This window comes from Numenius arquata, chromosome 3 (genome assembly GCF_964106895.1).
Source record: "Numenius arquata chromosome 3, bNumArq3.hap1.1, whole genome shotgun sequence".
Lineage (NCBI taxonomy): Eukaryota > Metazoa > Chordata > Aves > Charadriiformes > Scolopacidae > Numenius > Numenius arquata.
The window spans coordinates 46,369,580-46,391,279 of NC_133578.1; the positions used below are offsets into that span (position 1 = coordinate 46,369,580).

General features: G+C 44.9%; 1 protein-coding gene and 1 non-coding gene across 2 annotated transcripts in view; one reads left to right on the plus strand and one right to left on the minus strand.

Annotated features, from left to right (window-relative positions):
* Positions 1 to 21,700, minus strand: part of TNS3 (tensin 3) — a 263,074-nt gene that overhangs the window by 201,504 nt on the left and 39,870 nt on the right. The gene's annotated exons all lie outside the window — the stretch shown is intronic.
* Positions 1,530 to 1,636, plus strand: LOC141463582 (U6 spliceosomal RNA). Its single transcript, XR_012463232.1, has one exon. It is a non-coding gene; the product is annotated as a U6 spliceosomal RNA (small nuclear RNA).

Consider the following 21,700-nt stretch of genomic DNA (forward strand, 5'->3'; position numbering starts at 1 on the left):
TCAAGGCAACATTTCATTTCAGTCCTGTTCCAGATCACAGTGCAACTGAAGTGTTTCCAGTCTAGCTCTGCACTGAGCTTAATGAGGAGGGGAAATGCATAAAGGAAAGCAAAATGCAAACGACTGTTCAAACCAGTTTTCATTTCAGGTTCGGTTCAATTCACAGCTTATTACTCTACTGACTGTAGCTGTCATCTTCCCCTGGCTTCCATTAATTTTCCACCTTTTCACTTTCTAGAAACTGTTTGATTATTCTACCACCACACACCCATGAGACCCCAGCCCATTCCCACGCATCCCCCAGCATGTTGTGTTTACGCATGATGGCAACTTAAACTGAGTAAATCAAAATCAAAATTTATTGCTGACAGAACAGGTAGTAAGACATCAATACTAGTGCAGATCTTTTTAAACAAAAAAATATCATTTTGCAAGCAAATAAAAGGTGGAGCTTAGTATTTTTTTCTTAGAAAAAGTGATTAAATCCTTTAAAGTTAAGGCAAACCAAGCCCTGAGATTTAGCAATCTGAACTACTGTACTCTATACACTTAAGCACACAAATTAATATTTTCTATGCAAAACACATACACACAAGATATTAATTGTATAATGCCTGTACAAGAAGATATAGATGCCCTTTTTGTTCTTACTGCTTGCATGTGCTGCATGTACAGGCAGATGCCTTCAGACTAAATGACAAGCCCTGTCAAAATAACATTTTGCAGAAAACTTAAGATCTTTCTATTTCTCTGCCTCATTGGAGTACAGCTGTGTTTAACTGCCTCCTGTGACTGAATGTGGTCACAGAAGCATCCTCCATGAAAAGGACTGCTTATAGACTTCTTGGTTTATGTGAGGCATTCCCCAAACTGAGATTTGATTCATGCAACTCAGTGTTCCAGTGACCCCAGTTCCCAAGCAGGAAAGGTGATCCTACAAGGTCATTTAAGTGAAAATTTCTAGCAGAATCAGACCACCTGGAATTTAGACTTACACTTACAGTGGTCCAACTAATGGCAGCTATAAATAATAGCGTAATTTCCAAGTATTACAGCCAACACGAGCTTGCGTACCCTATAAGCTACAGCAGTGGTTGCTTACACCATGACCTTATGCTATGACTTCCTCTTCCCTGTTGACTGATCTAAATCTAGAATTTAATCTAAAGCTATTTCCACAGAGACAGCAACATGCAATCATCCTCCAAGGACCTCCAAAGATCCTCATGTAATAAGTCCCCATAGCTAATACAGTTCTCAAAAAACTCATTTCTGCAGCTATTACACAGTTGATTTTCTTTCACTCACTCAGCTTCCTTTAGGCATTAGCTGCTTCTGTTCAAGAGACATTTGTTAAGAAAGGAATTCAATTATTAGGAACCACTTAATGGCCCTGTAAAATGGTGGGATTTGTAGATTTTTCCTTTTTTTTTTTCTTTTTTTTTTTTTTTAAACACAAACATATCACCTACAAAGGTCAAATGCAAGACCTCTCAGCCATTAAAAAAGAAACCCAAACATGCTTTACTGTGCTTGCTTTGGCAGCACATACACTAAAACTGGAACTATACAGAGAAGATTAGCATGGCCCCTACGCAAGGATGACACACAAACTTGTGAAGCATTTCACATTTTTTTTTGAGGGACACTGAAGTGCTGGAGCGTGTCCAGAGGAGAGCCACCAAGCTGGTGAGGGGTCTGGAGAACAAGTCATACGAGGAGAGGCTGAGGGAACTGGGCATGTTTAGTTTGGAGAAGAGGAGGCTGAGGGGGGACCTCATTGACCTCTACAACTCCCTGAAAGGAAACTGTAGAGAGGCGGGGGTTGGCCTCTTCTCCCAAGGGAATAATGACAGGACCAGAGGGAATGGTCTGAAGTTGGGGCAGGGGAGGTTTAGATTAGATATTAGGAAGAATTACTTTCCTGAGAGGGTGGTCAGGCACTGGCACAGCCTGCCCAGGGAGGTGGTGGAGTCGCCATCCCTGGAGGTATTTAAGAAACGTGTAGATGCTCCAGTGGCATGCTCTAGTAGCCGAGATTGTACGGGGTTGTGCACGCGCATGGTTGGACTCGGTGATCTCAGAGGTCCTTTCCAACCATGACAATTCTGTGATTCTGGTTTACTCAAATTCAACTTGAAATACACAAACTCCTGCTACCAGGGGCCCATCTACCAGTGCGTGACAAAAAGTTACCTTGAGTTTAGGGGGATTAAATTGCCCCCAGAGTTTCTTATAAAAAGGTCTCTGTGAGGTGGGTGAGAAGAGTCCTAGTACTCTTTTCTTTAGGAGCCCAAGGCAGCCAGAGTGAGCCACCAACTACAAAAGCAGAGAAATAAGGAAACAGTGTTGCATCTAATCAAAACTGAGGACAGACTGCAATTACGCATCCTGGAACACGGCCAGACCCCTTGGTCAATCACATTTATGAACAAGATGCTGTGAAACCTTAAAATAACTAAACAGAAAACTGCCACACTCCAAGCCAAAGCAAGCCCCTAAATCTTTAGATGTAGATATGTAAGCAACACAGGGAAAAATTCCACTAAATAAATACTATAAGCTTATGCCAGAACTCTTGTTGTTACGTGCTGCTATTTTCTTTCTTGAACAAGAAATAAAATCTTCACTTGTGACATGATATACCCTCACAGAGACAAAAAGTTCCAAACAACACACGCACACACATAAACCTTTCCAAAGCGTCTTCTGGGGTGCAGGAAGAGGTAGGAGATCAAAGGGTGCTGTAACCTGTCCAGTGCTATCTTACCTGCAGGATAAGCACCTAAACAGAATACTGAGAAAATCCAGTGTGAAGAAAATCCTGATGCTTTTAGAAAATCTTGACTTAAAATAGCAAACTGAGAAGAGGCCAGGCAATACAAGTTCAACAGAACACAAGTTCAGCAATCTTTAGGAAGTGTGGTTGAGAAACAGGGCATAATATTTTGATGTCACCCAAACCCTTGTGTGCTTTCAGGTCACTTCAATACAAATAACAACTCCCACTTGTATTTAAGATGTCTGAAGTTGAAATAAACATGAGAACCTAATGATGTTCACGACAGTCTTTAACTCTTGTGGATTATCAATAAAGAAAACTTCCCTAAACTCATTGAGGTTTCTGTGCACTACCCATGTCCTACAGACAACCACATCAATATGCACGGAGGCACAAGGGAGGCTGAGAGCGCTACTGAGCAATTTTACTTCCCTCATCCTGCAGAATACATGGTGTTCTGCATGCAAACACAGATGGATTAGCAGTCATTTCTTCAAGAACCATAGCTTAAATAAGGGTTGTGTGGCCCTTCTACCCATCTACATTTCTCTTGCATTCCCTCTATCTAGTTTGGAGCTCCAGCGCAGCAGACAGAGAAAAGTTTCCTGCAGGCAAGAATGAACAATCTCTCCCCAATTACAGAGCCATGTGTGGGCTATGAGCAATTTTCCAAACATAAAAGGAAGGAGAGAATTTGCTATCCATATATTAACAAGCTAAAACAAGCCAACTTGCAGATGGAAAGGATCAAAGTGTCTGAGTCACCTCAAAATTAATCCCCTCCAGGAATGTTCACCACCTCCCCCCACCACACACATACAGACACTACGTCCCCCCAGTCCTTCCCAGAGCAAAAAGTCAAGCTCAAGGAATGCATCTAGCTCTTTCAGATTAATATGATGCTCCCCAGAATACACACACCCTACTTTTCTCTTTGAAAGACTATATTCTTCACCCTTCCCCCTCCATCCCATGCACATGCAGATAGCTGAGACCATTTTATCCCCATGGTCTATCAAACATGATACTATGCTTCATCAAAAATACTCACTGAAGGTTCAGGTTAGAAATGACACCTGCATCACAGAGAGATATGACTGTCTTTTCCAAATGCTAAAACAGCAAAAGTAACTTTTATTACCTGTAATACAGATTCTTTGACTCAAATTTGCCTTATAAACAGGAAAGAGTCAATGTGAGAAGCTAAAGATATTAGGAAAAACAAAAATACATATTATGACAGGTAGTTCTTCTAGTATTTCCAGGATGTTATTCACATTTGAGCTGCCACTGCTCAACAGTATTTTACACAATACCTTAGTTAGATGTCAAAAGGGCATCTGTGATGTCAAACTCTTCTAAAACCTGTCTCTTAGGCAAGCTTAAAACTATCGTGATTTAGAGAGGGCCTGAAGAAAGATTCTTGTTCTGCTAAAGTATGGGAAAAAAAAAAAGCCACATTCTTCCCAAAAAAGCCTGAAGCAGCTCATTAGCATAAACAGCCCAGTTTTATTCCTACAGAAGCGTCAAAATTCCCATTTTTCACAAAAAAGCATTAGAAACAGGAAATCTAGTAGCTGATGGGGTTGGCAAGAGCTACAACAGTAACATTAATTCAGCCAGTTCTGACCAAATCAGAATACTGGCCGGATTAAGGAAGCAATTGGAGTTGATTACTGGGCTACAAGGCTACTGGGAGTTTACATGAGAATCTATCCTGCTGTAACCCATGTCACATCCATCAGCTCTGCTATCCTGAAGAGTGTGTCATCTGGGAGCCTGCCACATCCAGAACGACGTGGCTCACTGACAAGCAACATCAGTTGCTCCAACAACTTATGAACCAACACGAGCTGTGCCAGGCAGCATTAAGAGGAAGGAAGTGATGCACTGGGAACAGGGGCTTAACTTCTGAATTCCATCTGCTAAATCCATCCTTGGGCTTTGAAGTTCTCTCATTTCATTAGTGTTCACAAGTTTGCCACTGCCTCCTTTGCAGAGAGGCTATACATAAAATTAGATAAAAGGGAGCTAAGGTACAAACCATTTCAGCTACCAACCTGCCAACTGGACCTTGGAAGTGTCAGAAGCTCCCTGTCTCACCGCAGGCCTCTGGGGCAACATGGACATTTGGTTTAGTTTTTTCATGCAGCTGTGCACCATCTCTAAAATTGAGATACCAGGTTTTTTTTAAGATTGGGATGACATGCAGCTAAGTGACTTTGAGAAGGATCACAAGCTGTCCAGATACCACAGCAACATATAATGTAACAGACAGGAAGGAAGGTGAATATATTTGTGCATGAATATACTTGAAATGTCACCAGCAAATCAGTTTCACTACACCTATAACAGAAAGTTAGCAATAAAGGAGGAGGTACTCAGAGGACTGGTCTCTAAAATTCCATCACAATTTTGGAAGCACTGCTGTGTATACAAACACCAGAATTAATAAAACAAAAAAGTCTGGGTTTTTCTTCAGTGAGCTAGTATATTTCTCTTCCCCTTTAGAAAGTTTCAGTCATTGGATAAGGAAACAAATGTGTAAACTATTCATGATTAATCAATAATCTTGTTGCTACAACATAGGTAACTACTAGAACACAGCACACCTTTAAAAAAATAATATTCAACTACAAATAATGAAGAGAAATACAAAGTGAATCTTGAAGTACTTCACCACCTGATACAGACCTTATAGTCAAAGACTGTATTATTCTTCAGAGTATCCTGCTGAAGTCTGTGTGTGTAAAGTTCATCTGTCATTGCCTCCTCCCCCCCGCCAATTTATACATTAAAAATGCATCAGCCTAAAAATAAAATCTTGGTTCCTAGCAAGAGACAAATAACTAAAAGAGCCAAAACACAACCAAGAAATGGTCTTTTTGCTCCTGAAGTACAGAACAGTCTAGGTTAAAACAACACATAACTCAGGTCTGCCAATTCCTAATCTCCATCAATGCAAAGCCATAACAGCATACCTAGACCCTGCGGCCCCAAATTGATCATAGCTATTGCATTTCCCAGGAACTCTATATTCAAAAACCTATGCAGGTCGAAAATATCTCCCCAGAAATGCTCTTTTCATTCTTCTCCAGGCCTTTTCATACCACTTTTAAGCAGGAGTATTTTCATTCTTCCTCTGCTTTCCCACTGACCGTGTCCCTCCTGAATACCTTTTGTCTTGCTGAATGCTGCTCAGCAATAATTACAATACCTAGGAAATTGCCTGTGCCTCTAGACAACGTCCCTAAATCTGTGAAATCCCCAATTTGTATTCTTATAATCTCAGTCAGGTGAATTAACACTTTTCCCAATCATTACATTTCTTCATTAACTAATGGATTCAACTACACCTGAAATACGTCATTATTTCAGCCATGCAACACTGAAGTTGCACTTTGTGTGAGCACAACACTTTTCTTTCAGAAAGTGCAAAACTTCAGTTCTGAATACACTAAGTCAGAGTTGCTTGAACTGAAACTCCCAAATGTATTAGCGTGTACAGCAAATTTCATGGCCATAGTAAACGATTTGGAGTCATTAAGAAATAAATAGAACAAGCTCACCACTCTTTTGAGAGCTGTCAAAAAATAGTTAATGACTCATAGGAAAACCTTGATTTGCTCTGCACACAAGCTTCATTTCCCTCACCACTTCAAGTACAATAAAGCGAAAAATTCTCCCTGCTTGAACACTCCTACTCTATTTTGAAATGTTTTTACCTTCTCAGCTCTACAGGTCTTCAGAGCAGTTATTCATTAGGGAACTACAGATAACTGTAACAGCACCCACACAGGTAAGCCAGAGCAAGTAACGGAATGACCCAAAACCAGTAATACAGGCAATGCTCCCTCTACAAGCAAACTGTAAAAGAAGCATCCATTTCACTGAAAGACTTGAAGAAAGAAATTGTTCCAGGATGCCCAGGAAAGGTATGACGTTCATACCCAGAATGGAAGGGCAAAGCAGAGGAACGCGACTCGGAGCTCAGAAGTGCCATCAGGAAAGAGAAACTGCATTTTCTTACTGGCAGCAGTCTGATTCTCAAGAGAGACGAGGCCCTCCAGCTCTCAGCTTTTCCTAAACTCCAAGCTTAAAAGGAACCATGAGGGCTTCCTGCCCCTGAAGAGCTTGCCCACCCCAGCAGGCAGAGCCCTTCCCTTCCTCTTTTCCCACAGCAGCAACACCCGCAGCCCCGCTCCAAGCACAGGATGCACGACTCCACCTGGTCAAGCAACAACAGGAATAGCCATGCAGACGATACCTGAGAACCTGAAGTTGCTCTGCAAGGGGTAGAAATGAGTATCACCTTCAAAAACACAGAAAATGCATCTCAATGAGACTAAGTGTGAAACTCTCTCACTGGGTATCATTTTACATTTCAAGCTATGTTACTGATGACAGTATCAGCGTGAGTCAGTGACATGGAGAACAGGTGACAGTAAAGTCTGCTTTGCTTTAATTTCAGTCCTGTGCTGCAAGCATTAGTCACCCCATTCTTTAAAAACAAAATAAAACCCAATCAAAAAAATCTATTAAAAGGAAGAAAAGCCATTACTCACATTTCATATCACATCAGCCTAACCAGAGCTCTGTTTTCTATTAAGCAGAATAATTATGTTTTCATAGAATCTCACACCTGCAAAGAACACGGTTTCACTGAAAAGCACATGGATAAGGCACTAACCAGCTCAATTTCGTGCTTACATGAAGTGTTAATTCATTAAATTAGGGATGACAAGGTGCTTTCCCCTCCTCAAATGAGCCCAAGCCATTAAAAGACAATTCTCAAAGATACTTTTGATTATTTATCAGGTCTTTCTGGCAACACATTTCTTTAGCCACACGATCACTGACCATTTTGATACTATTATCTTAAACCAGACGATGAAAGTCCTGGTTTTCCCCAGGACTCTGTTCTGCACTCGCGGATTGCCAAATACTCTACTTGCCAAATTCTACTTGCCAAATTGGAGGGATACGGATTTGATGGGTGGACGGTTCGGTGGATAAGGAATTGGCTGAATGGTCGCACCCAGAGGGTGGTACTCAATGGCTTGAAGTCCAGATGGAGAGCAGTGACTAGTGGTGTCCCTCAAGGGTCCATCCTGGGACCAGTACTGTTTAACATTTTTATCAAAGACATAGACAGAGGGATTGAGAGCACCATCAGCAAGTTTGCAGATGACACCAAGCTGTGTGGTGGTGTCGATACATCGGAGGGACGGGATATCATTCAGAGGGACCTGGACAGGCTGGAGAGGTGGGCCCAGATGAACCTCATGAGGTTCAACAAAAGCAAGTGCAGGATTCTGCACCTGGGAAGAAACAATCCTCAGTATAAATACAGACTGGGGGATGAGGTATTAGAAAGCAGCCCTGAGGAAAGGGACTTGGGGGTGCTGATGGACGAGAAGCTGGACATGAGCAGGCAATGTGCTCTCGCAGCCCAGAAGGCCAATCACATCCTGGGCTGCATCAAAAGAAGTGTTGCCAGCAGATCCAGAGAGGGGATTCTGCCACTTTGCTCTGCTCTGGTGAGATCTCACCTGGAGTACTGTGTGCAGGTCTGGAGCCCTCAATATAGAAAGGACATGGACCTGATGGAGCGGGTCCAGAGGAGGGCCACCAAAATGATCAGGGGGCTGGAGCACCTCTGCTATGAGGACAGGCTGAGGGAGCTGGGGTTGTTCAGCCTGGAGAAAAGGAGGCTCCGGGGAGACCTCATAGCGGCCTTCCAGTACCTGAGGGGGGCCTACAGGAAGGCTGGGGAGGGTCTGTTTACAAAGGCCTGCAGCGACAGGACGAGGGGCAATGGTTTTAAGCTGGAGAAGGGGAGATTTAGATTGGATATTAGGAAAAAATTCTTTACCGTGAGGGTGGTGGAACACTGGAACAGGTTGCCCAGGGAGGTGGTTGAGGCCCCTTCCCTTGAGATATTCAAGGTGAAGCTCGACAAGGCCCTGGGCAACCTGGTCTAGTTGGGGGTGTCCCTGCTGACTGCGGGGAGGTCAGACTAGATGACCTTTGGAGGTCCCTTCCAGCCTGGACCAATCTATGAATCTATGAATTGCAGATGTCACAGCTGAACTCACCCACTCTTTCCCAATTAGCTCCCCAATTTTGTTTCTTGGGGAGTAGCACACTATCTCCTGCAGGCCATAATCAAAGTTGGGGTGCCTCATGACCTACTCTCTAGCTTTCACAAAAGGCCAGCTTGTTGACACACTGTCGCAGAATCACAGAATGATATGGGGTTGGAAGGGACCTCTGGAGACCCCGCAGTCCAGCCCCCTGCCAGAGCAGGTCCACCCAGAGCAGTTTGCAAAGGAACTTTATGCCCCTAACATGCAAAAAGAATGGCTATTATCTCTTCAGGACAGAATGAGCACCTGCATTTCAAAATAAAACTGAGAGTAACAGGATGCATCCACACTGGAGACAGCCAAAGTGTTTCAGTTACACAAAAATAAGAAGTCAAAACTGCATTTTTAAAAATTACTGTTTTCTTCAAAATACCTTTGCACAATAGAGAAAGTAGGTATTTCACAAAATAATACTCACAACAAAAGCTACTCTTGTGCTTCTCGGGGGCTGGAGCCCTAGCTGGCTTCTGGCATAAGTCCTCTAGAGATTAGTTTCTGTAAAGAGACCTACAAATCCCATGATGTACTTCATCAATGCTAACGATAAAACTCTTGTGCTTCAGGAAAGACACTGCTTGAAGAAGAGTCCAGGTTTACCAAGAGAGGAAAAAAAAAAAAAAATCACAAACAAAGCACGTCCCATGGAGCAGCACAGAAGCAGAAGCACAATACTGAATAGAAAATGCAAAACTTCCAAGACTCGAAAGGCAAGAACTCTATGGAAGAAAATTAAGTTTCCAGCCAGACTTAAACCTATTTCTTCTCCTATCCCATCATTAAGCACCTTGAAACACCTATATAATTTAATATTGGCAGACAAATCTTAACACTGGAGCCTACACGCTTTTGTGCATGCTTTTGTACAGCAGACAGAGGCATGACAGGATAGCTCAAAAATATTTTAAGTAACCACGGCATACAAAACAGGAAAAAGTAAGACAAGTAAAGGAATATTGGCATCCATAAAAATCCTGCAGAACATGAAAAGCTCTCCAAATAATGCAGGACAGCAGGATTCAAGCTGTAGCAAGGCCATTGCTGACTATCTGCTGAAAAGGAACAACTGCAAGATTATAAAAAGAACAAAACATAGAACTTCCTTGAAAATGACTACAAAATTATTGTCAGTTGCTTCTTTCCAGGGTAGAAACCTATAAAGAAAGCGTATGAGGCTTGCCAATATTTACTTGTCATATTTTACTTACAGACTGAAGATGAATTTCTAAAACTGGTGTATTGCTGATATTTAAAAAATATAATTTTGCTTTTAACAAACCATAATCAAAGAACAAGGGCAGCTAAGACAGAATAGCAGTTCTTTAGACGCTTAGAACTTTACAGATCAAAAAAAATCCAGTATTTGGACTAGACAAGAGAAAGCAGAGAGGAAAATTAAGAACCATACTAATAACAAACCTAGTGTTTTGACTGAAATTTACTAATCTAAAAATTTCTTACTTAAAATCCAGTCTATTACTAAAAACATACATCCTCCCCAGAGTTTGATCTTAAACACCCTAATCTATTGAAAGTATCACTGGAAATGCCAGGTTTCCCAGAAGCTGCAATAATAGGTTATAAATTGTACTTGACTTTTCATCTTCCAAATCGAATCTGTCTCAACTGAAAATAAAAATAATTCTGAAGGCTGAGAGTTACTGATAGCTGCAAGAATAAGTGAATGGCTGCAAAAAAGATAGCATACCTCAGGAAAGGCTTATTTTTAATTAGTGAGATACCTTGTGTTCATAAGGAAATGTTTTCGGAGTTTTTTCAAACACAAATTAAATTGATTGCACACTAAAATCAACAGCAATGAATTTAACCATAAAACTAGTCAGGTTCCAGACTCTTACCTCCTGACCATAGCAACAGGCTGTGTGTTTATGAATTAAAATCAGATAATAACTGCTTCATCAAACCCAAAGGGAACAGACTGTTACTGAAATTCAGGCAGCTGAACTTTCTTCATTTATATATAGATATAATTTTAAAAATACAAATTAGTCATAACCTGGCAAAAGTACAATGTCAACAATTCATAAAAAATTACATTTGGGTTGCAAACACTATAGAAAGGCCCAGACAGACCAGGTAAATAAAACCTAACACATATGTTCAGGAAATAACAAGTTCCCAGACGTACAAGCACACAATACCTACAAATATATTCTTTGCTCTCATAGTTACTATTTTCAGGACACTAACTGCCAGAAAAGTATCCTGTAACAAGCCACTATCGCCTATTAATCACTGAAGCTAGAAAAAACAAAAGCTTGGAGGCACACAAGTTGTGTTTCCATGACTAATTTCTTTACTATTTGGGGAAAACTCACATTATGCTGTGGAACAGAGACCACGTCTCCCTCTTCACTAGCCCCAGGAAAGGCAGAAGGGTGCCCACAATGTGGTACGGAGTCTAACCCCAGTAGTGCTACGTGTTACGAAGCACCCATCTCCAGAAGAAACCTCTAATCGAGTAATCCATTGGCTTGTGGTTGGTATCAAACAGGCAGGAATCGCAGAATCACAGAATGATATGTGGTTGGAAGGGACCTCTGGAGATCATCTAGTCCAACCCCCTGCCAAAGCAGGTCCACCCAGAGCAGGTTGCACAGGAACGTGTCCAGGTGGGTTTTAAATGTCTCCAGAAAGGGAGACTGAATGGAATCTTGAGCTATGGAACGCTTGAGCTATGCCTGGCTAGAGCACGTCTCAGTCTCTCCTGGTACTTCATACTAAAGCAACAAAGTGGGAATGGGAGAGAGAGTCTGCATGCACAGCATACAAAGAGGGAAGACCACAGGACCTCTAAGCCAGTACACTCTCCCGTGACGCGGAAGGCTTGGGTTGAAGCTTCCGCTCTCCTTTGCTTCCACATTGCAGATGAACACCCCAAAGACAGTGCTACAGCATCTCCCTCCTCCTGGCTCCGTGAATACTGGATTATTTACTACAACGGCCCAGCCTCAGATCTGAAACCCAACTTTTCTGTCTCCCTCCTTCCCAGTGGGATGCCCTCAACTGCCCCCCACCTTCCCAACCACCAACTTCCCTGCCTGACAGCAACAAGTCACCTCCACCGGCCACTACAAACCCAGCTGCTGTCCTGAAACAAGAGGAGAATGGCTGGAGAGCAGCCCTGAGGAGAAGGACTTGGGGGTGTTGGTGGATGAGAAGCTCAACATGAGCCGGCACCGCGCACTGGCAGCCCAAGAAGCCAACCCCATCCTGGGCTGCATCAAGAGAAGTGTGGCCAGCAGGTTGAGGGAGGTGATTCTACCCCTCTACTCTGCGCTCGTGAGACCCCACCTGGAGTACTGTGTCCAGCTTTGGAGTCCTCAAACACAGGAAGGACATGGACCTGTTGGAAGGGGTCCAGCGGAGGGCCACGAAGATGATCAAAGGGATGGAGCACCTCCCCTATGAAGACAGGCTGAGAGAGCTGGGGTTGTTCAGCCTGGAGAAGAGAAGGCTCCAGGGAGACCTCATAGCAGCCTTCCAGTAACTAAAGGTTGCCTACTGGAGAGATGGGGAGGGACTTTTTACAAGAGAGTGCAGCAGTAGGACAAGGGGTGACAATTTTAAAATGAAAAAGGGTAGATTTAGATCAGATATTAGGAAGAAATTCTCTGCTGTGAGGGTGGTGAGGCACTGGAACAGGTTGCCCAGGGAAGCTGTGGATGCCCCATCCCTGGAAGTGTTCAAGGCCAGGCTGGATGGGGCTTTGAGCAACCTGCTCTAGTGGAGGTGTCCCTGCCCATGGCAGGGGGGTTGGAACTCGATGATCTTTAAGGTCCCTTCCAACTCTAACCATTCTATGATTCTACGACTTATGCCAGCCCGCACCGCGGGCTGAGCTACGGACACTGTAGCTGCCAGAGGACAGAAGGAAGTGGAGGCAGACACTTCTGCAAGGACAAGAAGCACCAGCAGCAGCCTGACACTGACCAGCAGGCTGGAGGGAGGTGAAGAAGGCAGCACACAGCTGTCTGGGCCCTCCTCATCCCTGCCAAAGAAAAGGTGGCAAGCCAGATGGAAGTGTCTCCTGGGCCACTTTCAACTGCAGCCACCTGCTGAATCGCTAAAACAGAAACCTGAGGGCAGAAAAAAGCCTCAAAATGTATCAATGGGGATGAATGCAGGGGATTAGGACACAAAAATGTCCAAATTTGGCAACAAAGAAGCCTTGCAAAAAATATGAAGATTTTCTCTGCCATATTTTCATGCTGAAAGACAGAAAGTGCAACAGGCTTAGGTTTTTTTATTGGTGCAAAAAAACACTGCTAGAGGAAATAGTTCTGCAGAGACCCTCATATCCAACAGGATAATATTATGCAAATGTAAATAACCCTCATCAAATTACACCCTAGTGGCTTCTTTTTTTACCCTACCTTCTCAAATGAATTTTCGTAGTACTAGCTGCAGAAATAGGGCAAGTATAGAAAGACCTATGGAAGAAGGAAGCCAACCCATTTTACTTTGCATAAAAAGACAGCTGTAAATACACTTCCATTGAGCAGTGGGAAAGAGCTTACAGGACACACACACTGAGAAATGGCAGGCAAAGGACAAGAGGGCAGGATGGTACCTTTGAAGTTTTATATATGGTCTAATGAGTTTTTTCCAACACAAGGAAGAATTGCAAATTCATTTACATTGCAGGATTCCACAGTTCACACACCTAAAATTATCTTCTTCAAGAACAGCATTTTAATTGAAAGTAAAAACTTGAGTCTGCAGGTTAAATCACAATCACTCCTTTTTCACTCTGTCCACAAGCATACAGCTTTCGACAAACTGTGAGGGAAAAAGATGATCTCAATTCTACATTTTTTGTTTGTTTCTGTGGTTAAGGCTTAAAAGGTATCTGCAACATGTTTATCATTCAGTAAATCAATGCAAGAATGATAGATTAAATAAAAAAAGCTAACCTCCAAAAGTGCCTCCTGAATATGTAAACCTAATAGAGAACGGTGGTGTATGGAGAGCAGTCTTTCTCATTCCCCAAAAATCAAATATAGGCATTCCTAAACGGATTAAGATCCTCTTTCTGCCACTCCCAAAGCTAAGAGAGTGTCTATATAGCTTAAGGAACTAAAAAGACATAACGGCATCTTCTCTTCCTCTGTCTCCAAGGCTGCTTAACTTCCTCAGATCTTTTCCAGTGGGGGTGCACTGGAAGCAGGCTGTGTCACCACACCTGTCCATTACATTACCGCAAATCAATCTGTCACCATATGCCTCAAGCAATTCTTTATCTCAATCCTGTTATCACACAGGTCTGTACCCACAGGGTAATCAGATAGTAACATGGGCAGGAAAAAAAAAAAAAGAAAAAAAAAAAGAAAAAGAAAAAAGAAAAAAGAAAGGTGAAGACCTAGTCCCTATGAAGCAAGGCAACGTTAATTTCCTATCACTGGCAGATCACCACAACAGCCCCTGCAGGCTATGGAAATTCTGCCTTTAATACATCAAGCACAGAACAGCTATACCCCCTTCCTGAACTTAAGGAGTCCTGAGCGCGCAAGTCCAGTTATATCAGTTATATTCTTAAACTAGGGGGCAGGGGGGAGGAAGCAACTTTAAAAGCACAGTTACATGGTGAAATACATCGCTACAGGAGACTACCAAATCACATGGGGAAAAAAGGGAGAGGGAGCACTTACATGCATGAAGTGCCTTTCCATTATCACTGCAGATTCTCCCACACCACCATAAAGATAGTAAGAAAACCTCCTCCCTCTCTCATTTATCAGATGTAGTTTATTATGTTTATTCTGCCATTCCAAGCACTGCACTAAAGGATTAATTTTGGAAGCCAAAAGGAATACAATGAAGTACACTCCTATCAGAGTGCTAGGGGTGTTGCAAGACGCAATGTGGCAGGCTGCTCTATCCCCAGGTGCGAAATACCGCCTTCCAGGCTGCTTCTCTGAAACCCAGGTTTCATTCATCATCAAATGGCAGGCCTCACTTTGGGGACACTGGCTTGCCAAAACTTTAATATTGTCAAGCTTTGACATTTCCAGGATGCTTGCCTCCCCCACCTTATCCTCTACCTCTCACTAAAATAATTTGCTGCTAAACACCTGTAGATGCCTACTGTGTAAGAAACAATAGAGCAGGGACCAAACCGACTATCACAGAGGCTCTACAGTCACCTGGCGTGCTTCTAGCCTTCCAGCCACAAAGGTGGAAAAAAACCCCAATATCCAAAACCAACAAAAAACCCCACCCAAGAACAACAGGGAAAAAAAGCCTGAAGCACTAACTCACTCCCTGACCCCCACCTCTCCTATCACACACATCTTCCTTTGTGGTTGGAGAGTCTCCATCAAGAGGGATTTTCCAAGAGAAGGTTCTCCAGCAACAGCTCAGGTGTGAAGTTGATATATAAAAGACTCTCATTAAGATTTGGTAACTTCCTAGGACTACAAAGATGATGAGGGGCCTGGAGCATCTCTCTTATGAGGAAAGGCTGAGGGACTTGGATCTTTTCAGTCTGGAGAAGAGAAGACTGAGGGGGGATCTGATCAACGTCTATAAATACTTAAAGGGAGGGTGTCAAGAGGATGGGGCCGGTCTTTTTTCAGTGGTGCCCAGGGATAGGACAAGAGGAAATGGGCACAAACCTGAACATAAGAAGTTCCACCTAAACGGAGGAGGAACTTCTTCACTTTGAGGGTGGCAGAGCACTGGAAGAGGCTGCCCAGAGAGGCGATGGAGTCTCCTTCTCTGGAGACATTCAAAACCCGCCTGGACACGTTCCTGTGCAACCTGCTCTGGGTGGACCTGCTTTGGCAGGAATAGATGATCTCCAGAGGTCCCTTCCAACCCCACGTGATTATGTGATTCCAGTTACTTTTAGTCCTGTATTTGAGCCCTCTGCATGGAAGGCACAGGAGCTGAGGTTTAACTTGACCAGCAAAGGTTCTCTTCCCTAGGCTTCACTTCCTTGTTGCTGGTCAGTCTTAGCCTATCAATCCACTGCAGTGCCACAAAGGCCTGACATTTCTGAATGATAAACAACAGGAATTGCTCCATAGTGTTATTTCACTCAAGCAATTAATTTTTATTCTTAAACCATCAACAAGAGGTAAATGAGTACCTTACTCAGCATCTGAATAAACACTCCCACTGTGATCGTCTCAGCTTTAGTCAATGACTCGGTGTCAGAATTAGGAATCAGACTACCCATGCAATATTTTAGGTTTCACTTAAAGGGCAAAAGCGTGGCAAAGCTGTACTTACAAAAATACATAGCATATTTCATATCACAAGAACATAACCACAAACAGTAATGTGCGAACTGGTTTAGTGGTTTTTTTTTCTTTACCCCAAAAAACCAAAGCTGTAAATTTCTGACAAGTTTTGTGAAGCAGATGGATAAGGTACATTCAACCCTCATTAATATGGTAGGAATCATGCATTCTCAATAGTAAGGATCAAGATATTCTTCCAGAGTGCGAATGAGTTAACAATTTCATTCTCCATCTGGCAGCCAGAAAACCACCACTAGAAATTCTCACTAAAAATTAAACAGAACTCTAAGCGCTAAAATTAAATGCCTAACGAACCATTACACTTCTTGTAGCATGTTTAGTGACTTCTAGATTAATTTCCTTGTATTGCAAATGTTTGACCACATTTGGTTTTCCTTCGTTACACTTGTTCTGCAATTTTAACACTGCTTGCTGTTTTGGTTACCATCTTTGTTTTTGTTAAAACATGTTTAGGAGACACACAAGTAATTACACTAATAACGTTTTACTCAAGCCTCACTGATCTCTCCAAAATACTACCTCATTCTCCGTCATTTTGGTCATTTCCAGAAAAGGAAAATCAGACACTAAAGAGATGAAGAAACTTTCCATCACCTTTGTCAGATGCAGAAGAAATTGCTGTATTCTTCTAGTCTTCTGCACCATTATATCACTATCTCAGTGATACCACATCTCTGTCAGCCGTAGAGCTGATGGTCAGAGAGAGAAGCCTCACACAAGAGACGGACCCACAGGCCACTCTGCAAGCAGCACAGCCAAAGAACACACAACGGGGATCTTTTTCTGTGTTCCAGCTATAAATATTTTCTGCATGACCAGGAAACAAGAGCAGGCCAAAGAAGGTAACACCAACTGTAGCGATATCCCAAAATACCACAGTTGTTCAGTAAAACAAAGTGTGAACTGCAGAAAAGTAGTCTGGATTAAGTCGAAGATTGCAAGGAACACTTGATTAAACCACTTGCGTAGGTGCCACAGGGAACGATTACTTAGAGAAAGCAGTGGCTGCATCTACAGTGAAATGAAATGGATTGTTTTAATTTAACTCATGGAAAACTCTTGACAATGCAGCACTGATTTGTGAGCACCTGTACTTACAACAAATTAAATGACTAATTAAGCCTTCCGATAAACATTAGTTATTAGAAGCAAACAATTTAATTACGACAATCAAAAACACCCTTTTGGGTATACAGGATGAAAAAGCTACTACTTCCAATACTTCAGAGGTTCTATTTCACAGCTTCAAAGTCATCAAGAATCTCTAGTTTCAGCAGAAGTCCCACTTGGCCTTCTATACAATAAACTTGACTAACTAACTGCAACAGTTTCTTTTAAAAATTAGCCAGCCTAAGACATGTGTAATCAGTCATGGTGTTGAACAGCATCCAGAAGTTTCCTATCAAACATCACATAAAATAGACCCAAAGTCTCATTTGCACAGCTTCAGCCCTTGTGGGCTGTTCCATACCTAGTGAAATGCCAACACTGCTGCTGCAAAGGCAGCGACTTCCACCAGGCACGCCTCAGCGCACACACACGCAAAATATTACACCCTGTAACAGGTAAACAGCATCCAAAAAGAAAAAAAAGGGGCATTTCAAGGGGCATTTCAAATTACACAAAATGCCATAATTATCACCTAATCCTAAACTCGGAAATGAGGCACTTGTTGAGGCACAACTCCCTGCTGCTCAGGAGACCATTCTGACCTGGAGGATCTGGAGGATCTCTGCAGCCTGAGCTCCTGATCAGTGCCAATGCCAAAAGCTGCCTACGACCTAGGCAGTTGTCAGAAGACACACAAAGGTCCTGAGCCTCGGTTCTTCCTAAGGACAACTTATTTAAGAAAAGCATCAGTAAACAACTAGAGATTTTGACCTTTCTGCATGACAGCTGGCAGTTTTAACCAGTGACACCAAACCACCGCCAACAGCCGGGCAGCGGGAGAGACCTGGACGGGAACCAAAACCAGCACCGTTTATCCCAACAGAGGCGGGGCGGCGGACGGCGAGCCGAGACACCGAGTGCGGGGGTGTCTCCGGTCGGGTCCCGTCCCTCAGCCCCCGCGCCGAGGGTTCCCACTGCCTGACGAGCGCGCGGGTTTAGGCAACTTTCCGGGAGAGCGGCGCCTGCCTTGCCGCTCAGCTGCTCGGCAGCAGAGACCCAACGCGGCCACCGAGACGCGGGAGCGCCCTCCCGCCCCCGGGCAGCCACATGCAAAGCGCCCCCGGCCCGCCGCATCCCGCCCTCCCCGCGGCGGCGCTCCGCCACCTCCGCGCTCCCTGCGAGCCCGACGCCTCAACGCTCCCCCAGCAGACGCCGTTCCCGCTCCCTCCCGCCTGCTGCCCCGGGCCCGGCGCGGCCCTCAGCGCCAGAGGCAGGCCGCCCAGGACGGGGGGGGCGCTCCGGCCCGCGCCGGGAACAACGCCCCTCCCCACCCTAACGCGCCCCGGGGGCGAGCGCCCGGCCTCACGGCCGCCGCCGCCTCCCCCCGGCCCCCGCCGCGGAGGCAGCGCGGCCCGCCGAAGGGCCTCCCTCCCCGCCGCCGGACCTCCTCCGCCCCACCAGGAACAAAGCCCAGCACCGCCCGGGTGCGCTCCCGCGGTTCCCGACGGCCGCCCGAGTTTTACCTCGCTTCCCCGGCTCGGCAGCAGGGCAGCGCGGCTGGAGAGCGGGAGCGGCGATTCCCCCCCCCCGCCCCGCGCCGCACGCACTCGTTTGTATTTCCTACGATCCCTCCGGCCGGGGAGAAACCTCCAGCGCCTCGGCCGAGGAGGAGGCGGGGAAGAGGCGCGTAGCACCGCGCCCGGCGGAGGGGGAGGGGAGAGGCGCGCGGAGCAGCCCCGCCGGGCCGCGGGGCGCAGCTCTCGCCCTGACGCCGCCAGCCCCGGCCCCGCTACCTGCGCGGCTCCCCCGCCGCCCCGGGACAGGCCTGGCCCCCCCGCCCAGGAGAATCGTCGCTTGGGGGAGGAGGGGTCTCCGAAACGAGGGAAGTGCCGCCACCCCGCAGAGCCCTGCGAGGCTGGGCTTTCCCAGCCCGTGCTCCGGTGGCTTTGAGCCGAAGGGCACGGCTGGGAACCGCGGTCCGTGGAACGCCACCCCTTACCTTCCTCTGGGACGGGCAGCCATGGCTCCCGGCAGGGCAGCGAGGGTAACGGCGCAGGGCAGCCCCATGCCGAGCGGCCGCGGTAAGCGGTTGGGTGCATCGGCCCGAGTTTCTCAGCGCAGCATCTGAGGAGCCAGGATGATCCTCGGAATCGCAGCTCAGACGCTGCCTGAGGCCATCTATTCGCTGCACGCACGTGTTTGTGCAAGTAGAGTTCTTCACCGTGCTGACACGTAGGCTGTTTACGCACCGAGAACTAGCTCTCCCCTGAGGTAGCTCCAGAAAAGGCAGCCCCGCACCTGGAGTTCCAGCGGGATCCCTGAGCCAGGCACTGTCCTCCGGGCCCGCGGGATCCCCGCGGCTGCCCCTTGCGGAGCGGGGTAACCGCCTGGCACGAAAACCAGCCAAAGGGCAGGACAAGCAGGAAGGAGGGGTACTACTGTCCTTTTGCTCAGCCTTTCAGAAAGCAGAGGTCTCGCTCCAGATGCAAGAAATGAGAGCTCATGTCCTTCCTGTGGTGAAGAATTTCATCCCTAAAGTTATCCTGAAACTTAGCTGAAACAGGCTTAACCTGAGGGTCTTTCCTTGTGTTAAAAATCATTAAAATATATCAAATATTCACTGAAGCAATAGGATTGAGACACGTAACCTGGATCACGCTATAGCTGGGGCCTCACCTGAGAGGTAGATGTGTATCACTGGAGACAAGGAAAGGGTTTGAACATCCCTCTTAGGACTAGGACCCCACGTAAGCGTCCATTAACGATGTGACCTCTTGGTAGCTTGATCCAGAAACAAGCTCATGGAAATGAACCCTAAGCAGAAATAGATACCTTGCTCTGTTACTCCTAGAAGCAAGATTCACAGCCAGCCCATTCTGGCACTAGGCATTTCCCCTGGCTGATTCAGTCAATACAGTGCTTAATATTTGCAAATCTTTTGCACAGAGGAGGAAGGACCCCAAGAAAGAGAGATCTCTAGAGATCCCAGAGCTGGGCTTCAAAGTTCAAACCTAAGTCCGTTCTTTGCAATGCTTCGTATTATGGGAATAGGCAGACAGGTGACCACGTGGAAGGCAATGACATTCAAGTACAGGTATGTTACTTACCGAGAGATAGCAATATAGCGAACACCGAGCCAACAGAAGACAAACTAGGTCCCAGGCATGCTTAGTGTCTCACTTGGACAAGACGATATTGTATTGCTAGGAAAGCTCCAGCATATTTAGAAGCCAGACATAAACAAAATCCTTTATTCATCATCACATTTTAAACCTCTTCTCTCCCTTTGTGCCAAACAGAGTAAGAGAACGTGGATTACAAACCCTTTAGATGTGTGCACCTCACTGTTCTCTGGGACAGCTTCTCTTAAGCTTCCTGCTGGATCAATGCCATCTGCACAACCCCACTCTATGGCTCATATTTAAGTAATACTTAATGTGTCCCTAAATAAAGACAAGAGAATTTGGGAATGGGATCAAGCTCTTAATCAGCAGCGCGTAGGTGCACACAATCAGCACCTTCAAAGCCTCACAACATTTGGTGATTTTCTTAAAGCCCCATCACATGTATCACATGATTACCTGAAAATTTCACTAACAAAACAAAAAAAGAATTACAATTAGCTTCTAGCTTTCAAGCAAAAGTTTCAAAACTTGAAACCCAAGGAAAGAAGGCAGAAAATGCCCCATCCCTGGAGGGGTTCAAGGCCAGGCTGGATGGGGCTTTGAGCAACCTGGTCTGGTGGGAGGTGTCCCTGCCCAGGGCGGGGGGGATTGGAACTCAATGATATTTAAGGTCCTGTCCAACCTGAACCATTCTATGATTTTATGGAATTATTATATTTTTTAAAATTTGAGCTATCGTGTTATTTAGCACTCTGACACAATTTTCAGTAGTTTGGCAATACTTCATATATATGCAGGTATCACCTCACAGGTGCACTTATTTTTTACACATAAATGACACTAGCCAAAGGAAAAACGCATTTATTTCTGCATACCGCCTGCAATGCAATGGGAAGACTCGATGTCAGGAAGTTCAGTAGGTAGGGTTACTGCCACACTGTTAGCTTAGCGTAACTGCACATTCTTTAAATTTTATAACACATAGCTTTGACAAACAATATCTTCTTATATGTTCACATCCCTAATTATCACCTCTATATGCTGAATTCCTCCCCTCCTCGCTTTTCCTAGGAATGGGGAAGAATAGGAAGGGAGAAAGAAAATATATGTCTGTGTTTTAAAGATCTTTAAATGCATTTGAACCTGCCTAGAGGTGTAGTTAATGACCAAATTAAACATTTATCTCAGAATCACACTTGCTGAATCAAGGAATCTGCTGTGTGAAAGGAATTGCTGAGCTAACCTGCT